The following is a 19,305-nucleotide window of genomic DNA, read 5'->3' as shown; positions in this document are numbered from 1 at the left end:
CACACACACAAAAATCCACAATACGCTGAGTCCCCTCACATCACAAATCCTGCTTCTTGAACAGGCGTGCACTGTCCTAGGAGATTACGTCCAACGTTTCCCTAAAGTTTTCTTCTCAGTTATTTGTGTGACAGTCTTGAGACACTGGCAAGTTCCAGAGTAGCCAAGAGCGGCAAGAAATAGACTTGCTAGTACAGAAGGTCACTCAGCAGTACAAGCTCTTGAGGCATTCGAATGAGATCCTGCCAAGATGACAAGTGATGACAGAATCTGGGGTCGCTGGGGTCTCTGAGACTATTTGGGAAACAGGCTAAAAGAAAGATGGGCACAGCCTTAACATTTTAATGGGGCATGCACATTCATCATATCCTATCCTAACTCCATCATATCCTATGCAGAACTGCCCAGTAGGGCAGCCTTCACAAACTGGGTGCCTTCTGGATGTCTTGGACTACAACTCCCATCAGCCAGCACAACAGGAGGTATAGTCTGAAACATCTGGAGGGCACCAGGTTGGTGAAGGCTGTGGTAGAGTATGGATCTGAGTTTCTTAGCTGGGCAAATCTCCTACCATTAAACTATTATGTTCTATATGGAATTTGGCCCTAAGACACTGGCTGATCACTTCAGAGAGCTGTATCTAACGTTAGTGTGATGGCCTGGGAATCAGAGGCTGAACCTGAGGAATCCCAGCCTGTACAGGAGTCCCTGCCTCCAGGACCAGCTGAGCCGGGGCTGGGGCTTGAACTTGAAGGGCCCTCACGTGTGCCGGATCCTCAGGAGCAGACACCAGCTGAGTCTGCTCTGGCTCCAGAGGTGATCAAGGACCCATTGCCTGCAGGTGCTCCTCTCCCAGCCCCGTCAGGGGAAGGTGAGGTTGCCTCTGGGTCCGGTAACCCTCCAGGCACTCCTGAGCTGCAGAGGCTCAGGGCAGAGAGGCGGAGGGAACTAAGTTCTCGTAGGAGGAGCGCTCGCCTCCAGGCCGGGAGAGGTGAGTCACCTGTAGACCGGGACTGCCCTATGCTTAGGGGCAGAAAAAAGCCAGCCAGCCCAGTCCCAGGTTGCAGGAGCAACATTGTTGGTATCCTGTTCCTGCTGGCACCCAGTCCTGCTCTTCTTCCAGAGTTCCTGACCACCCGACTCCTTGCCTTCAGCCTTGACGGACAGCATCCATACCACACCCTCTACCTCAGACTGGAGTCGGACCACGCCACATGGTAACCCCCTGGGACCAGCACATTTAGATGCACTGAAAATTGTGGACCTGACTAACTTAGGTTCATTAATTTCCACTGCTGTCACCTTGGGCCAGTCAAGTTTGTTATGTGGATAAACGAGGAGAAGGAGAACCACACACATCACCTTATGCTCCTTGGAGGAAAAAGTAGAAAAGAAATGTAGTAGAATGAATGAATGAATGAATGAATGAATGTTGCTCCCCAAGGTTTTCAGAAAAGAAGCGTGTATGAGTGGGTGGGGGGAATTCTAGAGCACTAGACTTCATGGTCTTATGGGGGTGTTTTGTGGATGGCAATATGCATGCCCTCACTTACTTCCAAGATACAAAGCTAGCCCTGCTGTGTTTTGGGAGCTCTCCTGCTCATTCTGCTAAGTGGGGTCCTGGACATCTTCCCCCAAGCCCTGTCCTGGTGTCACCACTCAAGATCACCAATGGTCAATGGTGGTCCTGCTGAGTAAAAAGCATAGAGAGGTAGAGGCAAGGGTTGCACTCCAGTCTGTAGCTCATTTAAAGGAAAGTCAAACTGCTCATCAGGCAACTGGGACCCTCTTTCTCTGCTAACATCTCTAAAGACTGTCCAGCCTATGCTGTTGGCTTCAACATGACTGGGGAGAGACTCACTTGGAAATCTAAGAAGGTGCTCACCCTTGTGTTCCAAAGGTGATCTCCAAATTCCTTGATATAGAAGAGTATAGGACATCCAAAGTGTTGCTAGTGGGAACCACTACAGCCTGCCAGTTATGGCACCCCTCCACTTCCTCTAAACCTCTCCCTCATACAAGACATGCTACAAACTTTTGCATGCTTCAACTCCTTAGATGCTATTCTGAGTCAGAATTTTAGGCTCAATGAGTGTCCCACTAACCTCATTTGCTGTTATTCACTCTACTGCATACAGCAGGTGGCTTCTTATTAACCTGCACATACAAATTCATTAGACTCGTGTGGTTAGAAGTGTGTGCATATCCTGAAGTGAGCAATTTCTACATATAATAAATACAATTGCTCCTTTCAAATGGCATATTCGTGAGCCTCTGTGCACAATTGTCAGCTCCTCTCCCTTACAAATTTCAACCATGAAAGTGTAATGATTAAATGTTTCCACCTTGCTTCGTATCATTGGACCAATCTTTTTCTTGAATTGTAACTCATTCTTTCCAAATTGCACTGACTGTCTTCTTCTTCTTCCCCAAATTGTTACAGTGGCTTGCTTGCTTGCTTGCTTGCTTGCTTGCTTGCTTGCTTGCTTATTTATTTATTTATTTATTTATTTATTTATTTATTTATTTATTTGAACTCAGGGCGGTTCACAGAATAAAATACAGGATAAAAACAAGTAAATAAGTAAAATAAAACAGCAAAACAATAACCTCCCCCTTAGGGGACTAAGCATGAATGAAAGGTGTTTATATTCTTTGAATACTGCCATAGGCAAACATTTTTTAAAGCTTTAGAGTGGGAAGTGTCTTCACCCAACAATATCCTTGCTCACACACTAATATTTTTTTGTCATTCTCCTTCTGATTCAGAATACAGGATTTAATGAAAGCCTCTTAATTTAGAATGCTGACATCCATCATAGCTATCTGAATAATTCACCTGGATCACGTCCCACTGGACCATCATTTGAGAACTTTTGGCAAGTTCCATTTATCATACTAAAAATACAGTTCATCTGTTTAAGATTAACTGTGAACATCCGTGTTTTGACCTGAAGGAAAGGAAGGAGATGGATCGATGCAGCAATGAGAAATCAGTGGCACTCCAGATGTTGCTGGACTCAGCTCCCTTCATCCCTGATCATTGACCATGTGGGCTAGAACTGATGGGAATTGGAATTTAACACCAATTTCAATTTCAATTCAATTTACTGTATATAGCCAAAGGACTTAACAATGAACAGCAGAGGGGAAAACCAAGGCATTCCTCTAAAATCACACAGCATTAGTCTATAAAGTTCTACAGCATAAAAGTCTACAACATAAAAATTTACAGCATAACAATTTAAAGTTGCAATGCATTAACCTAACTGCAGCAAACTTTCTTAGCTGCCAGAGCAAATTTGGCTACCAGATGTTTAATTTTATTGGGTATGAGTTCAACTATCACTTCCTGGGGGGAATTGATCTGAGAAGGCCAATAAAAGATAGGAGATATATTTTTTTTCTGGACATGGTATATAAAGGGCAAATCAACAAATACTGCATGATGTTCTCAACCTGATGACATCCATAAATACATTTTTGTGCCATATGAACTGTTCCAAGGCATCTCTCCTATAAGTATGCTGAGGGCATCTATGTAATTGTGGAAAACTTAGTGTCTCAAGGTAAAGGTAAAGGTACCCCTGCCCATACGGGCCAGTCATGTCCGACTCTAGGGTTGTGCGCCCATCTCACTTAAGAGGCCGGGGGCCAGCGCTGTCCGGAGACCCTTCCGGGTCACGTGGCCAGCGTGACGAAGCTGCTCTGGCGAGCCGGCACCAGCGCAGAACACGGAAACGCCGTTTACCTTCCCGCTATAAAGCGGTACCTATTTATCTACTTGCACTTAGGGGTGCTTTCGAACTGCTAGGTGGGCAGGAGCTGGGACCGAGAGACGGGAGCTCACCCCGCCACGGGGATTCGAACCGCCGACCATGCGATCGGCAAGCCCTAGGCGCTGAGGTTTTACCCACAGCGCCACCCGCGTCCCGTGTCTCAAGGTAGTGAGGCCTTAAATGGTGTCCTTAATTTGAGGGTACCAAATAGAATAATGGGCAGTGATAATGGATGCTCTGTCTTGGTTGACCTCATAGTTGAAGATCCAGTTTCTAAATTCATGTGAACTAAGGGATAAATATTTCTCCATTTGGAGATTATAAAATCTAAATTTGACACTTTTGTGCTCGACTTCCTGTCCTTAGTTTCTCTATCCAGCATTGCTTGGAGAGAATATGGTCCTCAAAGACATTTAGTCTACATCAATATCTGAGATATCAATTCTGGCTGCAATCAATGGGAAATCTAACACCATCTGGAGGACCACAGCTGTTAATCCCTGTTCCTGGATTAATGGAAAAGAGCACTGACCAGAATTCAAGGAACACTTAGCATTAGACTAAGATTTTTCAAGCTGTTTTGCTTTCAGTTCACCTCCAAACTAAACTATGTGAATGCCGAGTCATCAGTAAGCACTGAGTAATCAATCCTAAGCACATTTATTTGGAAGATAGCTCCATTGATTTAAATGGAAGCTCTGTCACAATAAACCTGCCTAGTTTTGCATGTTGTCTAATGGCTGATTTTTAGAAATTCTGGCTCTAATTGCGGTAGCTAAGTAATCTGTAAACATTAATTTGTACTGGTAAACATTTGTACTTCCAGCATTCAGAAGTACAATTCAAGGAGTATGCAGATACTGTTGGGTTTTTCAGGAAGAACACTAATGCTGCTTTGCTTTAGGTTTGCACTAGAATATAGCAAAAATTCTCCCTCTCCCAATCTATATCATAATAATTTTGATATCTGCATTTTTGTACACATTGCTTAGCTGGATGACGGTCTTTCAAAATTCAGAAAAGTGCAAATTTTGAAGGATGGATATGTTTTGATTTGTATATTGTTTTGGAAAGTACAAATTTGGCAAGCTCAGCTGTAAATGCAAATTGAATCACATTTCTCTCTCATCCCTATCCCTGACCATTACTGTAGTCATGCTGGTTGGGGCTGATGGGAGTTGTGGATGAAGGAAATGGATGAAGGAATTGAGGGGTAGCTCATCAAATTTGCAGGTGACAGCAAACCTGCTGCGAATGCTGCAGAAGACAGAATCAGGATTCAAAATGACCTTAACAGCTTGGAGAACTGGGCCCAAACTAATAAAATGAATTTCATTGGGGACAAATGTAAGGTTCTGCACTTAGGCAGGAAGAACCAGCTGCACAAATATAAATTGGGGGACACCTGACTTGCCAATAGTACATGTGAAAAGTTCTTGGGGCTTAGTAGAACAGAAGCTTAACATGAGTCAACATGTGATGCTGCAGCATACAAATGCTGCATCAACAGAAGTATAGTGTCACGGTCAAGGGAAGTAATAATACCACACTCTTTTGCCTTGGTCAGATCGCACCTGGAATACTGTGTCCAGTTCAGAGCACCATAATTTAAGAAGGATGTTGACAAGCTGAAATGTGTGCAAAGGAGGGCAACTAAGATGATCAAGTGTCTGGAAACTAAGCTTTATGAGGAACGGTTGAAGGAGCTGGGTATGTTGAGCCTGGAGACTGAGAGGATATGATAGCCATCTTCAAATATATTAAAGGCTGTCACATGGAAGAGGGAACACGTTGTTTTTTTCCTGCTCTGGACGGTAGGACTCAAAATGATGGTTTCAAGTTACAGGAAAGGAAATTCTGACTAAACATCAGAAAGAACTTTCTGACAGTAAGAGCTGTTTGACTGTGGAATGGTCTCCCTTGGGAAGCTGTGGATTCTCATTCACTGGAAGTTTTTAAGCAGAGGTTGGATGCCCATCTGCCATCTTTAGTTGAGATTCCTGCCTTGCAGAGGGTTGGACTAGATGGCACTTGGTGTCCCTTTATGATTCTATGAGCCCAACATCATCTGTGGGGCAGCACACTGGGTACCCCTGGACTAGCATATAATAAGAATTTATGACTGTAAAAGTGAATAGTGCCTTTAAAAAGAAGTAAAAACAAAACAAAACCTTCTCTCAAATATAACAAACATTTATTTCCCTACAAATATAAAAGTTGAGAGACCAAGGTTCATTTGTTTGTTTTGCTTTGTTTTTGTATTGATGGGTTTAATATTGCTTCTTGTTAGACACTACTCCCACCCCCCCTTTAGTGTGCATTTTTTAAAGAAAGGAAAAAGGAAACAACTTTACCTCACGACTTTGTTTCCAGCCTTCCCCCCGCACCTCCCTTTCAATCAGAATTTTGTTTCTGCTACCCAAAAGCCTTTTTAATTATCTGCATTTTGCAGTGTGGTTATATTTCCCTCCCTGTCTCTGCAGGTTTGAAGCGTAACATTATGGGTGGATTCAATGAACTAAAGAATGCAGTCGGAGGGGAGGTAAGAAGAGCTGTAAAACTAATTGGTGTCCAACATGTCTTGGGCTGTGTTTAATTTTCTTGAGGGGAAAAGAGGTCAAGAATGGAATGAAGTCAATGAAAACGAGTATAAGACTCACAGGAAAAGTGGAAAGTGGAAATGGCCAGCATTAGAGGGTCAATAAATATCCTAGGGACAGGAAATGAACTTTAAACAAAGTATAAAAAGTAGTATTTCTACCCACATTTGGGAGCTGTTAAAATTAGTATTAGAGGGGGGTAACTTAAATCACCAGATGTTCTTTGTATGAAAGCTTTTAGCATGCTTTCCCTTTATTGGAAAACACGAGTAGCCCTCAGATTTCATGCGCTACACAATTAGGAAATGAATATTTCAATGCAGTGGTCAAATTGATTTAAATATTCGAGATGGCCTAAATCTTCTAGACAAGAGTAACTTGCTTCCTGTTGTACACTAATAATCTTGTTCTTAGAAGAAACCGCTGTGCTGCAAAGGAAATGTTAATTTCCCATAAGCTTTCTTTAGTGGGGGAAATTTGTTCCTATCACCCAACAATCCAATTTATAATTGCAGGCAGACAACACACACTGCACTGGTATTTGTGCTTCCTAAGTTCAAATTCATAGTAAAGGTCTATAAAATATGACTCAGAATGGCCTAGTTTTGAGGCTCTCTTGCTCCCAAAGGCCATTTATCATTAGGAATTTCAATGCAGGGATTTTTTTGGCCAAAGCAGAACAGTAAATTGTGCGGGTGCCATCTGGTGTATGTATCTTCTTCAACAGAAAGGACCGATTTTGTGATATGTTTCAGATTCTATTGACCTCTAAAGACAAAACAAAAGAAAAATAGAGAGTTGATTTCCATGATCCTTGGTGCATTGCAGGAAACTTTGTCCTAGCTGACAGCATATAAGATTCAAGAGAGGGAGGAAATTCTTCCAAACCCAGTTACAGTGGTACCTCGGGTTATATACGCTTCAGGTTACAGACTCCGCTAACCCAGAAATAGTGCTTCAAGTTAAGAAGTTTACTTCAGGATGAGAACAGAAATCGTGCTCCGGCGGCGTGACAGCAGCAGGAGGCCCCGTTAGCCAAAGTGGTTCTTCAGGTTAAGAACAGTTTCAGGTTAAGAACGGACCTCCAGAACAAATTAAGTACATAACCCGAGGTACCACTGTATAGCAATCTGACCACATAGGTGAGCAAAACCAATGTATTGAGGACTTTCCCAAAATGAGAGGCTCTGTCTCCTAAAACATTTGAGCAAAACACTCTTCTTCCTGCCTTATTTGCATTGTCTGTGCCATTGCTATCATCCTCCTGCTCCCCACAACAAGGCAAGTTGGCAGTATCTTTCTGAAATATGCTCCAGAGACCCTTTTCAGTTCAGCAAGACCTGGTGCAATGCACTTGTAAGCCTGTTGGAAGTAAATAGCTCTGAACTCCATTGCAAGTGTGTGCAGAATTGCAGAAATAGACTAACTGGTCAAAGTTGATGTAGTTATGTAGGTCCAGGCCCCCTCCCTACTGCATACTCTTCTACATTATGTGTAATAGGTTTTATTTTTGGTGACTCGTTCTCTTTCACAGGCTCAATAAATGTTGCTGGCTGAGGCCAGTGACAAGATGGTGGTCCTCTTCAGTCCATGTATAAAAGCTGACTGAACTGGCTGCTGAATCATATTTCAGCTGGCAATGGGTTAATATCTCCCATCACACCTGAGGGAATCAAGTGAGCTATGGGTGTTTAGGGTATTCCAGGCAGCACAAAAGAGTGTTGTCACCCAGCATCTCCCTGCCACTCACTCACCCCCCCCATCTGATCATCTGATGCCTCACTCTACCTAATAGTAGGGTCAGCCTGCTCTTCCAACATGTTATTAGAAGAACCCAGATGAATTCATTTTGGACATGTCTTTGAAAATATAAAGCTAAGCATTCCAAGAACAAAGGGCAGCAAACTTCCTGGAAGGCTAAGCATTTGACTTGGTCAGGCTTTTAATGTAGAATGGCTATTCTCACAGTTAGTGCAGTTTAAAGAACAGAAATATTTCAATATGTTCCAGAAAACAGTTATGGGCAGGGCTTTTTGTGTGTGATAGTAATTTACTGGTATGGAGTACCATACTCTCCAAGTGTCCTGATTTTCCAGGGACAGTCCCAAAATTACAAAGTACGTCCCGGCTTCTGATTTCATCCCAAAATATGCTGCTTTCCCCAATAGTGCTGCTTTCTCTATTTTCACTGGAGAAATGTTGGAGGGGATGGAATAGGATGTCCCTATTTTCATCAGAGAAATGTTGAAAGGGGTGAAGTACTGGCACCTCTTGTTTTGTTGCCCATGGCAGCCATTTTTGTTCTGGCACTATTGGGTTATGGGTCTGAGAAACTGGGTTAATGGGATTTTCTCCAGAGCTTGTGCCTCTGGACACCCCTTCTCTCCCATGTGTCTCTGTAGGTCTAGGAATTTCTCTTGTGCTTCCCAGTCTGGGTTTTTGGTTTTTTTGTTTACAGCTGATGGCATGTCTGACAAGTTTGATGCATCATTAGATATCCCAGGCAACAACATCATAGCGCATTCCTCTCTCATGCTGGCAAAGTCAGCAGCGTGACACACTTTTTATAAAGATTAACCAGTCTGCTGGCAGTAAAAACCCAGGAAACTGTTAAAAAGCACCGAGCACCCACAGAACCTAGTGACTCAAATTTCTAGCAGAAATTGAAACTGAAACCCACATTTCTGGCTTTGTCTATGGGAAAGAACATTGTGGAGTGTTGTTGATTTTCCATTGGTTTATGAGTGCTCCCACAGCTGTAGGTCTGAATTAGGATACTAACTTTATCAGAGGTGGGGAAGCTGTGACACTCCACTTGTTAATGGACTATTAAAACCTCTCACATTCCACAGGACTGCAAGATACTTATTCCTAGAGGTGACAGCAAGCCACTTTTTGTCTTCAAAAGCTCTGTGATGTTTCCCTTATACAGAACTCTTTCATTCCACCACAGGGTTCCCCCCCCCCAGCATCAAACATCCAAATGTCATGCAAAGCTACAGATGTCATTCACACAACCCAGTCCTTAAATGGCTAGGTGGGACAGGAGTCTACTTTCATTCTGACATTTCTTTTACTTGTAATTTAAAATTCTGGACGCATTTGATCCCTTTCAATGCGATACATCATAAAATGGACTTTAAAAATAGCTCTGCAGCCCTGCTAATATAGCAGAGAGGGGGTGGGTTGCATTGAAGTACCTGGTCTTCTAAACGTATCCATAAAGGAACAGTCAGAAACCTCAAGAAAATCTCATTAAAACTGGAGTATTCATATAACACCTGCCAAAGCTAAAAATCAGAAACTAGCAACTTGGCAAAGCGTTCCCAGCTTGTCCCTAGGAAAAAACAAAGGAGGAAATACAGAACCATTGGAGAAGTGTGCGTGTGTGTGTGTGTGTTTAAAAACCAGGTTCTCCCATGAAAACATGAAAACTTGAGCTGTAAAAATAAAAAAGCATGCATGTTCTTCTAAACTGTACTTTTCACACATTTTTCTTAAACACATGGAATGTTGATTGAAAGGGCTTATCTCAAAAGTCAGCAGGGTAGCTGGAATGCAGATTTACAGAACCTGGCCATCTTTCAGCCAGAGTGGGTGGATTTTCAGCCCGGCACATGTTTATGTATTATAAAGTATTTGCCATGGTGACAAAGCCTTGGTGAAACATCCCATTAGCCACAGACCGGAAGCCCTTGCAGATTGTTCAGATTATTCATGGCCACAGCTTTGACTGGATGTGTGTGTGTGTGTGTGTGTGTGTGTGTTTCTGTATATTATTTCCAGAATAATTTTGTTCTCACAAATTCCAATTAAACAGGTTGTGACTATGGATGCAATGCCTTTCCGTGGACTGTCCCTGGCCCAGTGCGACACGTGTTTTACATCTGAAGATGTGCTGAGAGCATGCGGTTTTTCAGAGCAAGGGCTTGTTCCTTCATTTCTTCCCTAAGACACCTTCCAAGAGACACAAAAAGATGGTTTGCATAAGCAAATAGTGTGGTCTTAATCTATACAGATTATTACTGCAGGTGACACTTTTTAAAATCACAATGGACTCTAAAATTCAGAACATATACCACTGCATTTGTTTGTAGTAAAAAAAAAAAAGTTTGTAGTAAAAAAAAAAGTGGTCCCAAATGACTACCTATAGACCAAATTCAGTATAGTCGTACCTTTTTCCGAACAGTTTAGCTCTCGAAAGTTTTGGCTCTCGAACGCAGCAAACTCAGAAGTGACTGTTCCGGTTTGCGAACTATTTTTGGAAGCTGAACATCCAGTTTTAATACATATATTAAAAACAGCATTAAAAGAACAATCTAAAAGACAAAAAAACTAGATCAAAACATCCCACCTATGCAAAAAGGGTAGACAATGAAAAGCCAAAGTCCGGATTAAAAAAGAATGTTTTTTCCCTGGTGTTTAAAGATGAGGCCAGGCAAGTCTCCCTGGGGAGAGCATTCCCCAAGGAGGGAAGCCACAACTGCAAAGGACTGTTCTCATTTTGCCATCCTCTGGACTGCCCAGGTAAAACATTTGTTCTCTCTCACCAGCTTTTTGTTCAACATTAAGCCACCTGTGGCTGTTTTGTATTTTAAAAAAACCAAAACACTGTGTGAAACAACCACACATCTTCACCCATAGCATATCTTTGGTCTGAAACTATGAGTAGGATGTTATAATTATAATTAAAGCCCACTTAATTTTAACAACCTGCAGTCATCTGTTTTATAAAAGAGCATCTAAAAACATGATAGCACTTCTGGCATCTCTCTTGCCCAGGAAAAAAGAAAGTTATTATTTTTAAAATAAAACATCTTCATAGGGCTTCATGGCCTTCTGGCTTTATTCCCAGATGCTCAGTTGCAGCTCTGCCCAGGAATGCTTTCAATGCTTTTAATCAGTCACACCTGAGAAACTGAATACACTCTTCTGTCTCTGAGAGGGATCTGGTCATAGTTATTCATGTACGGTAACCTCTTGCATAGACCAGTGTAATATATGCAATGCAAGACTGCCCTTGAAAACAGGAAGCTTCAGCTAGCTTTTGATGGGAGTCTGACACAAACAGAATATTGAGCCAACTCTTGCTCACCTGCACGATTTTGCAGTTTGCTTTTGGTTCAGTACAAGTTGCTAATTGTTACTTTTCAAGCTTTTAGATGCTTGGGCTCGATGTGGATGAGCCTGTTTTCTCCCATGCAAAGCTGCCCAGTACCTAAGATCTGCAGGAGGGAGTCACCTTCAAGAAGAAATAATCTGACTTTTCGGGGGTAGCACTGCAATTAAGGCACATTCTCCTTGGCTCTCCAGCACATCTGCCCTACAGCACTAAGACAATCTATCTATCCGTGTAATTTTTAATATTTTACAACTTTTTGCTTGCAAATATCACATGATACCTCCTCAGCTAGTGCTTTATTATATCATTCTTACTGTGATTTATATAATTATTTTTAAACCCATGCCTATTTTCCGGCTCATTTGTAATATTGTTTAGTGCCTTGGCAGGGCAGTTCGGAGTTTTATTTATTAAAAAGAGACAAACGAGCATTCATTAGCACTTGGTAATTAAACTATTGACATGCAGAGGCTGCAATCAAAACTGACCCGTGAAGAGATCCAGTTGAGCACAGCGAACTGGATCTTCTAAGTAAACTGTTTAGGGTAAGGCAATTCCTTTAGCCGCTCTTTTGAACTTCTAATTGGGGTGATTAAACAATGTCACAAGTAGATTACAGACATCCACACCCCAAGCCTGAGGGTGAAGTTTGATTCTAAATGGCACTAGAGTGTAACCAGAAGTGCTAATTTGTTACCTCAGGGAGAATCGTCCCAGATTAATTATTTGAGCTTTAAAGAATGCAAGCCTGAGGTGGGCCTCAGATCACTTTCTCAGACCTTATTTAAAAGCAAAGCCTTGTTCCTAGCAGTGGAAGAAGATGAAGCTTTTAGCCTTTCCTGCTCAGGACTGCATGTTAGATACTGCTTTAGTTTTAAGCAGTAGATAAGTATATGAAACAACGAGAGGAAATTGTATCTAATGCTGCATGAGCAGTGTTCTGCTTGCACAATCTAACCTCCCTCTCTGCTCTTCTCCTCATGCACCCCTCAAATCTACTCCAGAGGGTCCTCTAATTCTCTGGAGCAGATATTGTGGGTACACAGGAGACTGTAGCAGAGAGAAGACGAGGGAGAAATTTCATTGCATGGGCAGATGTCTGTTACATGAGCAAAAAGAGAAGTGTTGGATACAAATTATCTATATCTATCTATCATCTATCTATCATCTATCTATCTATCTATCTATCTATCTATCTATCATCTATCATCTATTATCTATCTAATTATCTATTTATTATGAAAGCACATCAAAGTGCAAGTAGATAAATAGGTACCACTCCGGCGGGAAGGTAAATAGCGTTTCCGTGCGCTGCTCTGGTTTGCCAGAAGCGGCTTAGTCATGCTGGCCACATGACCCAGAAGCTGTATGCTGGCTCCCTCAGCCAGTAAAGCGAGATGAGCGCCGCAACCCCAGAGTCATTCACAACTGGACCTAACGGTCAGGGGTCCCTTTACCTTTTACCATTGATAAACTGGGTTTAGGGTTTTCATACGTTTATTAGCCTCTTGTAAGCAAGTTGCTGAGTCTACTGTCCTACTGCCAGAATGCATTATTACTGTACACATCTCTCTATGTTTGTTACTTTCCTGCCCCATAGTTGGGCTCCTTGAGGAGTGGCACTGAAGAAGGAAGTCAAATTTGGCGGGAATGGAAAGTAATGAAGGGTGACTAAGTGGGTGTGAATTAGGTGATGCCAAACTAATAAGACAGACCCATTTTAACAGGAGTCAAAAGGGAATCAAAACAGGGCTCTCTTTCGCAGACAGAATATCCTTTTAAGCAAAGGTGTGCTAATAGGAAAGTTCTGTTCTTTCACAGAGAAGTTTAGCAGTGTGGAACAAATTCTTATCAGGTGCTCTGCTATTTGGGCACTGCTGCATCTGTTTGTTTAGATAAGATGGAATAATGAACATGGGGCAGGTGAGGTGGCCAAAGGAACATGGAAAATACATTTCCCCTCATGAAAGGTAGGTACTGTGAGAATGAGAGAGATCTATATATATGTACATGTGAACATATCAAAGACTTGATAAACCGAAAGCAAAACTTAACATACCTTACATCCAGACTTATCCTCTTGGGTTTTGTGAACTGGAGACTAGGGTTGTGTCGCAGAATCAGTCAAAGCCCAGATCCTAGGCCAACATGAGCCTATTAGGAGGGATCTGGGTTTCTTCCAGTCCGGTGGAGATAGCCTCAGATTACTATAGGTCAGGTTAAACAGCCCAGAGCCATCCTGGGCTGTCAGAAGGTGAAGCATCAGGCAGGAAGGAGAGGCAAGCAACAGCAAGAAGGCTGAATAACTGTGAAAATGAGACACCTGGCAGGCCGCAGCATCTTTGCAGGAGAAGGTAGGGGACACCTTTCTTGCCAAGTCTCTTTCTTCCCACCAGTGCCAGGCCTCTCCTCCTTCCTTGTCCTACCCCCTGAATTTGCTTCACACAGGCTCAGATCCTGGGTGTGAGAGTTGCTGCTCCTTTGCTTCAAAGGAGCAGCATTGTGCAGGGACCTCTGGTTTTATTATTATTGATATGCTGTATATGTAATAACAGCATGAGCCCTGGAGAATCCTAGGATCCTGGCCAGAATAGCCAATTGTATTGCACATACCTTATGCAATATGTTTTGCACATCCTTTGAAGCATAATATTGGCTCTCTTTTGAGGGGCAAAGTTTCGTAGGAACCAAAGGCTTGTGTCATAAAATTAAGTATAATGGAGAGCTTTGCTTTGAAATTATTCTTGGCCTCATTGCATGGATGACCAAGAGTGTAAGAGAAGGGGATGGAGAAGCTTAGAGGTCAGATGAAGGTTAAAAACAAATAGGTCACAGCAAATTAATCCTTATCATCTGACCAGTGTGGTCAAAACATAGGCATGGCTAAAGCTGAAGGGAAATAAAACTCTGTAACAATGTAGTGGAAGGTATAAAACAATTCATTAGTTCTTTTATGCCTGTCTTGTCTTCCCTTTCATCTTGTGTGTGCCCTTTGTAACTGAGGGAAATGGGGTGTCTCGTCCTACATACATACACTAAAAGGCGAAGCTTTTTGGTGAGGTTTTCAGCACCTGATCTTTCACAAAATTTGTTCACTTATTTATTGATTTATTTCTATGCTGCCCTTCAGCAGATTTTCCAGGGCAGTTTACCAAAAGAAAGAAAGAAAGAAAGAAAGAAAGAAAGAAAGAAAGAAAGAAAGAACACCTGTATGAGGCTAGCTATGATACCATTCAAGGTACCATGCTGGTTACTGAGGGCAGGATGCAAACAAATTTTGTGACTTTCGTTGTGGTGTGTACATTTTCCGAACCTTAATGCATCAATGCAACCAAACTTTTGTTTTGTCATCAGATTTTTGTCCTGAACTGAAGGGTAGCCCTTTGAAAGGAAGTATAAAATCATTAACAGGAAAAGGTAGTTGTTACTGTTATGACAAAGTTTATAAAAGATACTCATGCCTATGAGTGTCTCTATGACTGAAATCCTAAACATGCTTACTAGGAAGCAAGTCCCAAAGGAACTTACCCATTATCTCCTCCCCCTTGAAATCTCCCCCAAAATGTGTTTTGCTTGTATGCCCTAACCCTCTGGAGCATACCTGGGGTACACATAATAGCTGCAAGCAGAACGGGGAAATCCATTTCACCAATTACGTCTGTTCTGCTAGTAGACTGGTATCATCGGATTTCCCCCAGTGGAACTTGTCACTGAGTAAATATGTATAGAACTGCACTGGAAAACTTAAAACTAGAGGCTGAGAATGGGTGACTGGAAATTGTCTAAAGTTTTGTGTTGATACAATCTTCACACAAACAATGCCCATTCAACACTGCACATTTGAAGCAGTATTTGAAGCACTTCAAACAGCCTTGGCTTCCCTCAAAGTATCCTGGTAACTGCAGTCTGTTAAGTGTGCTGAGGGTTGTTAGGAGACTGCCTATTCTTCTCAAAGAGAAAATTCCTCTTACCAGAGAATTATGGGAATTGTCATTTTGTGAAGGAAATGAGGCCTCCAAACAACTCTCAGCACCCTTAACAAACTGCAGTTGCCAGGATTCTTTGAGGGAAGCCATGGGTGTTTGAAGTGGTATGATACTGCATTAAATGTATAGTGCAGATGGACCACAAATGTAGAGATACCTGTCAGGACAGAAGGTTGTATCAACCCTCAGTTTAGCTCAGTAAGAATTATTCTATTTTTCCTCAATGAATATGGCAGCAAAGTTCTGCCTTTAAACTCTAAACAAATTTATGCAAGGTTTATTATAAGAGGGGTTCACAAGAGCTCAGTTACAGTGCCAGGGCTCAGCTTCATGTATGATTGAATAATGAACACTTTACCTAATAATTCTGCTAACCTATATCTGCTATTGTCATTGAAGACCCTGTTTTATTCCTTTTTCTTTGAAAAAGAATGATAATTCATGCATGTTACAGCATTAATTAACATGACCCCCCTTGTGCAAACAACAAATGCTTTTCATTTTAATGTTTTAATTAGTATAAATAATGTGTGTGGTGAAATGGAGAAAGATTCTGTTGGAATACATTTGGCTTTTTAAAAGAAAAGGAAAAGAATTATGCTTGAATCTGATCATACAGGGCTGATTGTGTATCTGCTCAGGTATCTCCGAGGTGTTTATTTAATGTTCCTTCTCTTTTTTACATGCAAATGAATAAAGAAAATTCAGCATCCGAGAGTGTTGAGTTGCATTTCAGTGCATTCCTGGACCTTGAATCTGATCGTACATGGCTGCAATTGAACCATGCAAATATTTAATCAGTCCCAGAACTGTCAGAGAAAAGAATTTACAGGCGAGGTTCTTATTTTATTGCCTACATTGATTTAATAGCAGTCAGGAAACCAAGAGCAATACAATAATCCAGTGTCCTTTAGACTGGTGCAATTTTGAATTCTCGTTGCATCAATAAAATACTGGTCTGCAGGTGAGGAAATCATCTATGAGTAGCATGTGTTTTTTGTTTTGTTTTGTAACTGGTCGTCTAGTGTGTAATGAAGCATCTATACTAAAGGACAGTGTTTTTCAATCTTCTCTACCAAGCCAAACACGGTTTCAAGGAGGTGAAATACGAGCTATAGCAACAAGCCAGGGCCCATATCCATGACCACATTTCCCAAGCCAATCTCTCTTTTTGCCAGAATTATATTGTGATGTGGGATGTAAAAAGAAAAAAGAAAAGAAAAAGGCTGGCTCTAAACTCTTACAAACCTTTCATAAACCTTTGACTTGAGCATCCATTCTGCATCGCTCAGGGGCATGTGTATAATACAGGGAAAGAATGTACCCTGCCACAATGAAGGCCAAGAGTTCTGGAGCCAGGGCAAGCTGCACTTCCAAGCTGCCATGGCTGAATGATGAGCAGTAGGGAGGAGCCAAGTGGCTGGGAAGTGAGAAACAGGATGAGCAGGTCAGGTGATGCAGTGGTCACCAGGAAGAAATGGTGCTTGATGCTCTCATCAGTTTATAGGTAATAGGTATAGGTAAAGGACCCCTGGATGGTTAAGTCCAGTCAAAGGTGACTATGGGGTTGCGGCGCTCATCTCGCTTCAGGATGAGGAAGCCAGCGTTTGTCCACAGAAAGCTTTCCAGGTCATGTGGCCAGCATGACTAAACTGCTTCTGGTGCAGTGGAACACCATGATGGAAACCAGAGCACATGGAGACGTTGTTTACCTTCCCGCTGCAGTGGTACCTGTTTATCTACTCACACTGGTGTGCTTTCAAACTGCTTGGTTGGCAAGAGCTGGGACAGAGCAACAGGAGCTCATCCTGTCGTGCGGATTCAAACTGCCAACCTTCCAATCGTCAAGCCCAAGAGGCTCAGTTGTTTAGGCCACAGTGCCACCCACGTCCCTTTTATCAGTTTATGGATACACATTTGCCTCAAACTAATTTTCTTAACCCACTGTCTTTTGGGACATCTTTGGGAGAAGAAAAGGCTAAGGAGTAAACCCTATGGCCTACACAAATCCAGAGTGGAGTCCTAAGACATTTAGATGACTAATAACTGAGGACTAGAGATGTATTCATGCTGCGCAAGAGATGTGAGGGAACAAAGCAATTTTAAGTGGAGTGTTGGATTCCTCTTAATGGAATATCATCCTGCAAAAGGATCCTGCATCTGGACAACAACATCAACAACAGGCCTTGCCACTCTAGTCAGTAGTAACAAGGAAAAGAGAAAACAAGGAAAAAACTAGTGGTATAAAACACATGCAAATATGGGTCCCATTAGGGCAGGCATGGCCGAACTTGGCCCTCCAGATGTTTTGGGACTACAATTCCCATCATCCCTGACCACTGGTCCTGTTAGCTAGGGATGATGGGAGTTGTAGTCCCAAAACATCTGGAGGGCCAAGTTTAGCCATGCCTGCATTAGGGGAAGGTTATGACAGTGACATTGGCAGGAGTGACATTAGGTGCGGCAAAATGGGTGGAGAATGGATAAGGAACCACAACTATGAGAGATACCTCTGAAGGGTGAGCCCAGTATTGGCAGAGTAGTTTCATAATATATTATGACTGCGACCATTGTTACATCCATAGGTAACAACATTTTTTTTTTCATGTTGGAGGAAATGACACAAGAAAAAGGGAGCACAGAACAAGGAAGGAGTTTAAATAAACACAGAAGAATGGTCTCAGGAACATTCTTTCAGTCCCCAATAAGAATCATATAAGCTTCATTTGCGAAAGGCAGAAAACAGCAAGGCATGACCCACACCATTAGATAACCAATACTGAGGGGTGGGGACAGCGTCAGGAAAAGAAATAAAATTCCCAGGAGACACTCGGGTGGCAAGTCATTACTATAAAAGATAAACTTCAATTAGCCTTTAATTGTTTCCAGAAATAAATGTCTCTCAATCTTTCTTGAAACTAACCACAACTATTTTTTACATACGATTATAACAGTTCTTTATTGCCTTCTAGTTGGAAACATATTGTCTTGTCAAAGTTAAAGGTTGCCACAATATGGTCCCACTCAGGAATTTTTTTCTGGTTAAAAGATTCATTCTGTGGGAAGACCCATTGCTATCAAAAGGAGCATTAGGTGTATTTGTAAGCTAGATGGCAATTGATTGGAAAATCACATTATATCCCCTGCCTGAGCAAAGACCACCATCCCTTTTGTCCACTTCTCAGGTTTGGGGTCTCAAGTCTGTTCACTTAGCTGGCAGATCCCTTTCTAAGCATAGGTGAAACAATGACTCAGCTGCTAAACAGGATCCACGAAGAACTGGATACTGAAGACAGGAATATTAATGGACATCTAACCTCTCACCGAGAATGTTATCTAAATACAGAGAAGCATTGAAAATGGCCAGTATGTAAGATATCAGCTGCTGCTACACCAGATCTGTGCTATTTAGCCTGACCTTATAAGGTTGTTGTTTCATTTTTCAACTGCTGTCTTCCGGCTAATGCTCCAGAGGAGCAATTCTGAAGTCAATGGAATGATGGTACTGCCCATAAACCGTTGAGGATTACAGTTTAACAATTGTTACTATCATAGAACCAGCTATAGAGAAAATATTTTGTTAAAAAAATCCCACACATAGTTTTTATTTATGCATTTTTATGGTGCTTTGAGGTATCCTGTTCATTTCATGCAGTTGTCGAGAGTGTTCACCCATTACTTTGGTCATACTTTATTTGAAGACATCAAGGGATGGGTGAATTTCCATTTATTCTAGTTTCTCATTTTTGTACTCTTAAGTCCACATTTTCTACATCAGTTTGAAATGTGTGTTTTTTAAATGTCTTCATAAAAATAAT

General features: G+C 41.9%; 1 long non-coding RNA gene across 3 annotated transcripts in view; it reads left to right on the top strand.

Moving 5' to 3' along the window:
- The window catches only part of LOC310664955, a 49,677-nt gene extending 33,232 nt beyond the window's left edge, over positions 1-16,445 (top strand). The window contains exons 3-5 of one of the 3 annotated variants that reach the window (XR_014505125.1): positions 2,770-2,879; positions 6,263-6,321; positions 16,187-16,445. This is a non-coding gene — a long non-coding RNA (uncharacterized lncRNA). Of the gene's footprint in view, positions 1-2,769; positions 2,880-6,262; positions 6,322-9,231; positions 9,953-11,534; positions 11,866-16,186 lie in introns of those variants that run through there. The other 2 variants (XR_014505126.1, XR_014505127.1) reach the window with 2 other exon arrangements.
- Positions 16,446-19,305: the final 2,860 nt, after the last annotated feature.

The sequence above is a fragment of the Podarcis tiliguerta genome (genome assembly GCF_965153285.1).
Source record: "Podarcis tiliguerta genome assembly, chromosome: 1".
Lineage (NCBI taxonomy): Eukaryota > Metazoa > Chordata > Lepidosauria > Squamata > Lacertidae > Podarcis > Podarcis tiliguerta.
Note: the sequence above shows the minus strand (reverse complement) of the source record. Positions and strands in the feature narration are given on the sequence as shown.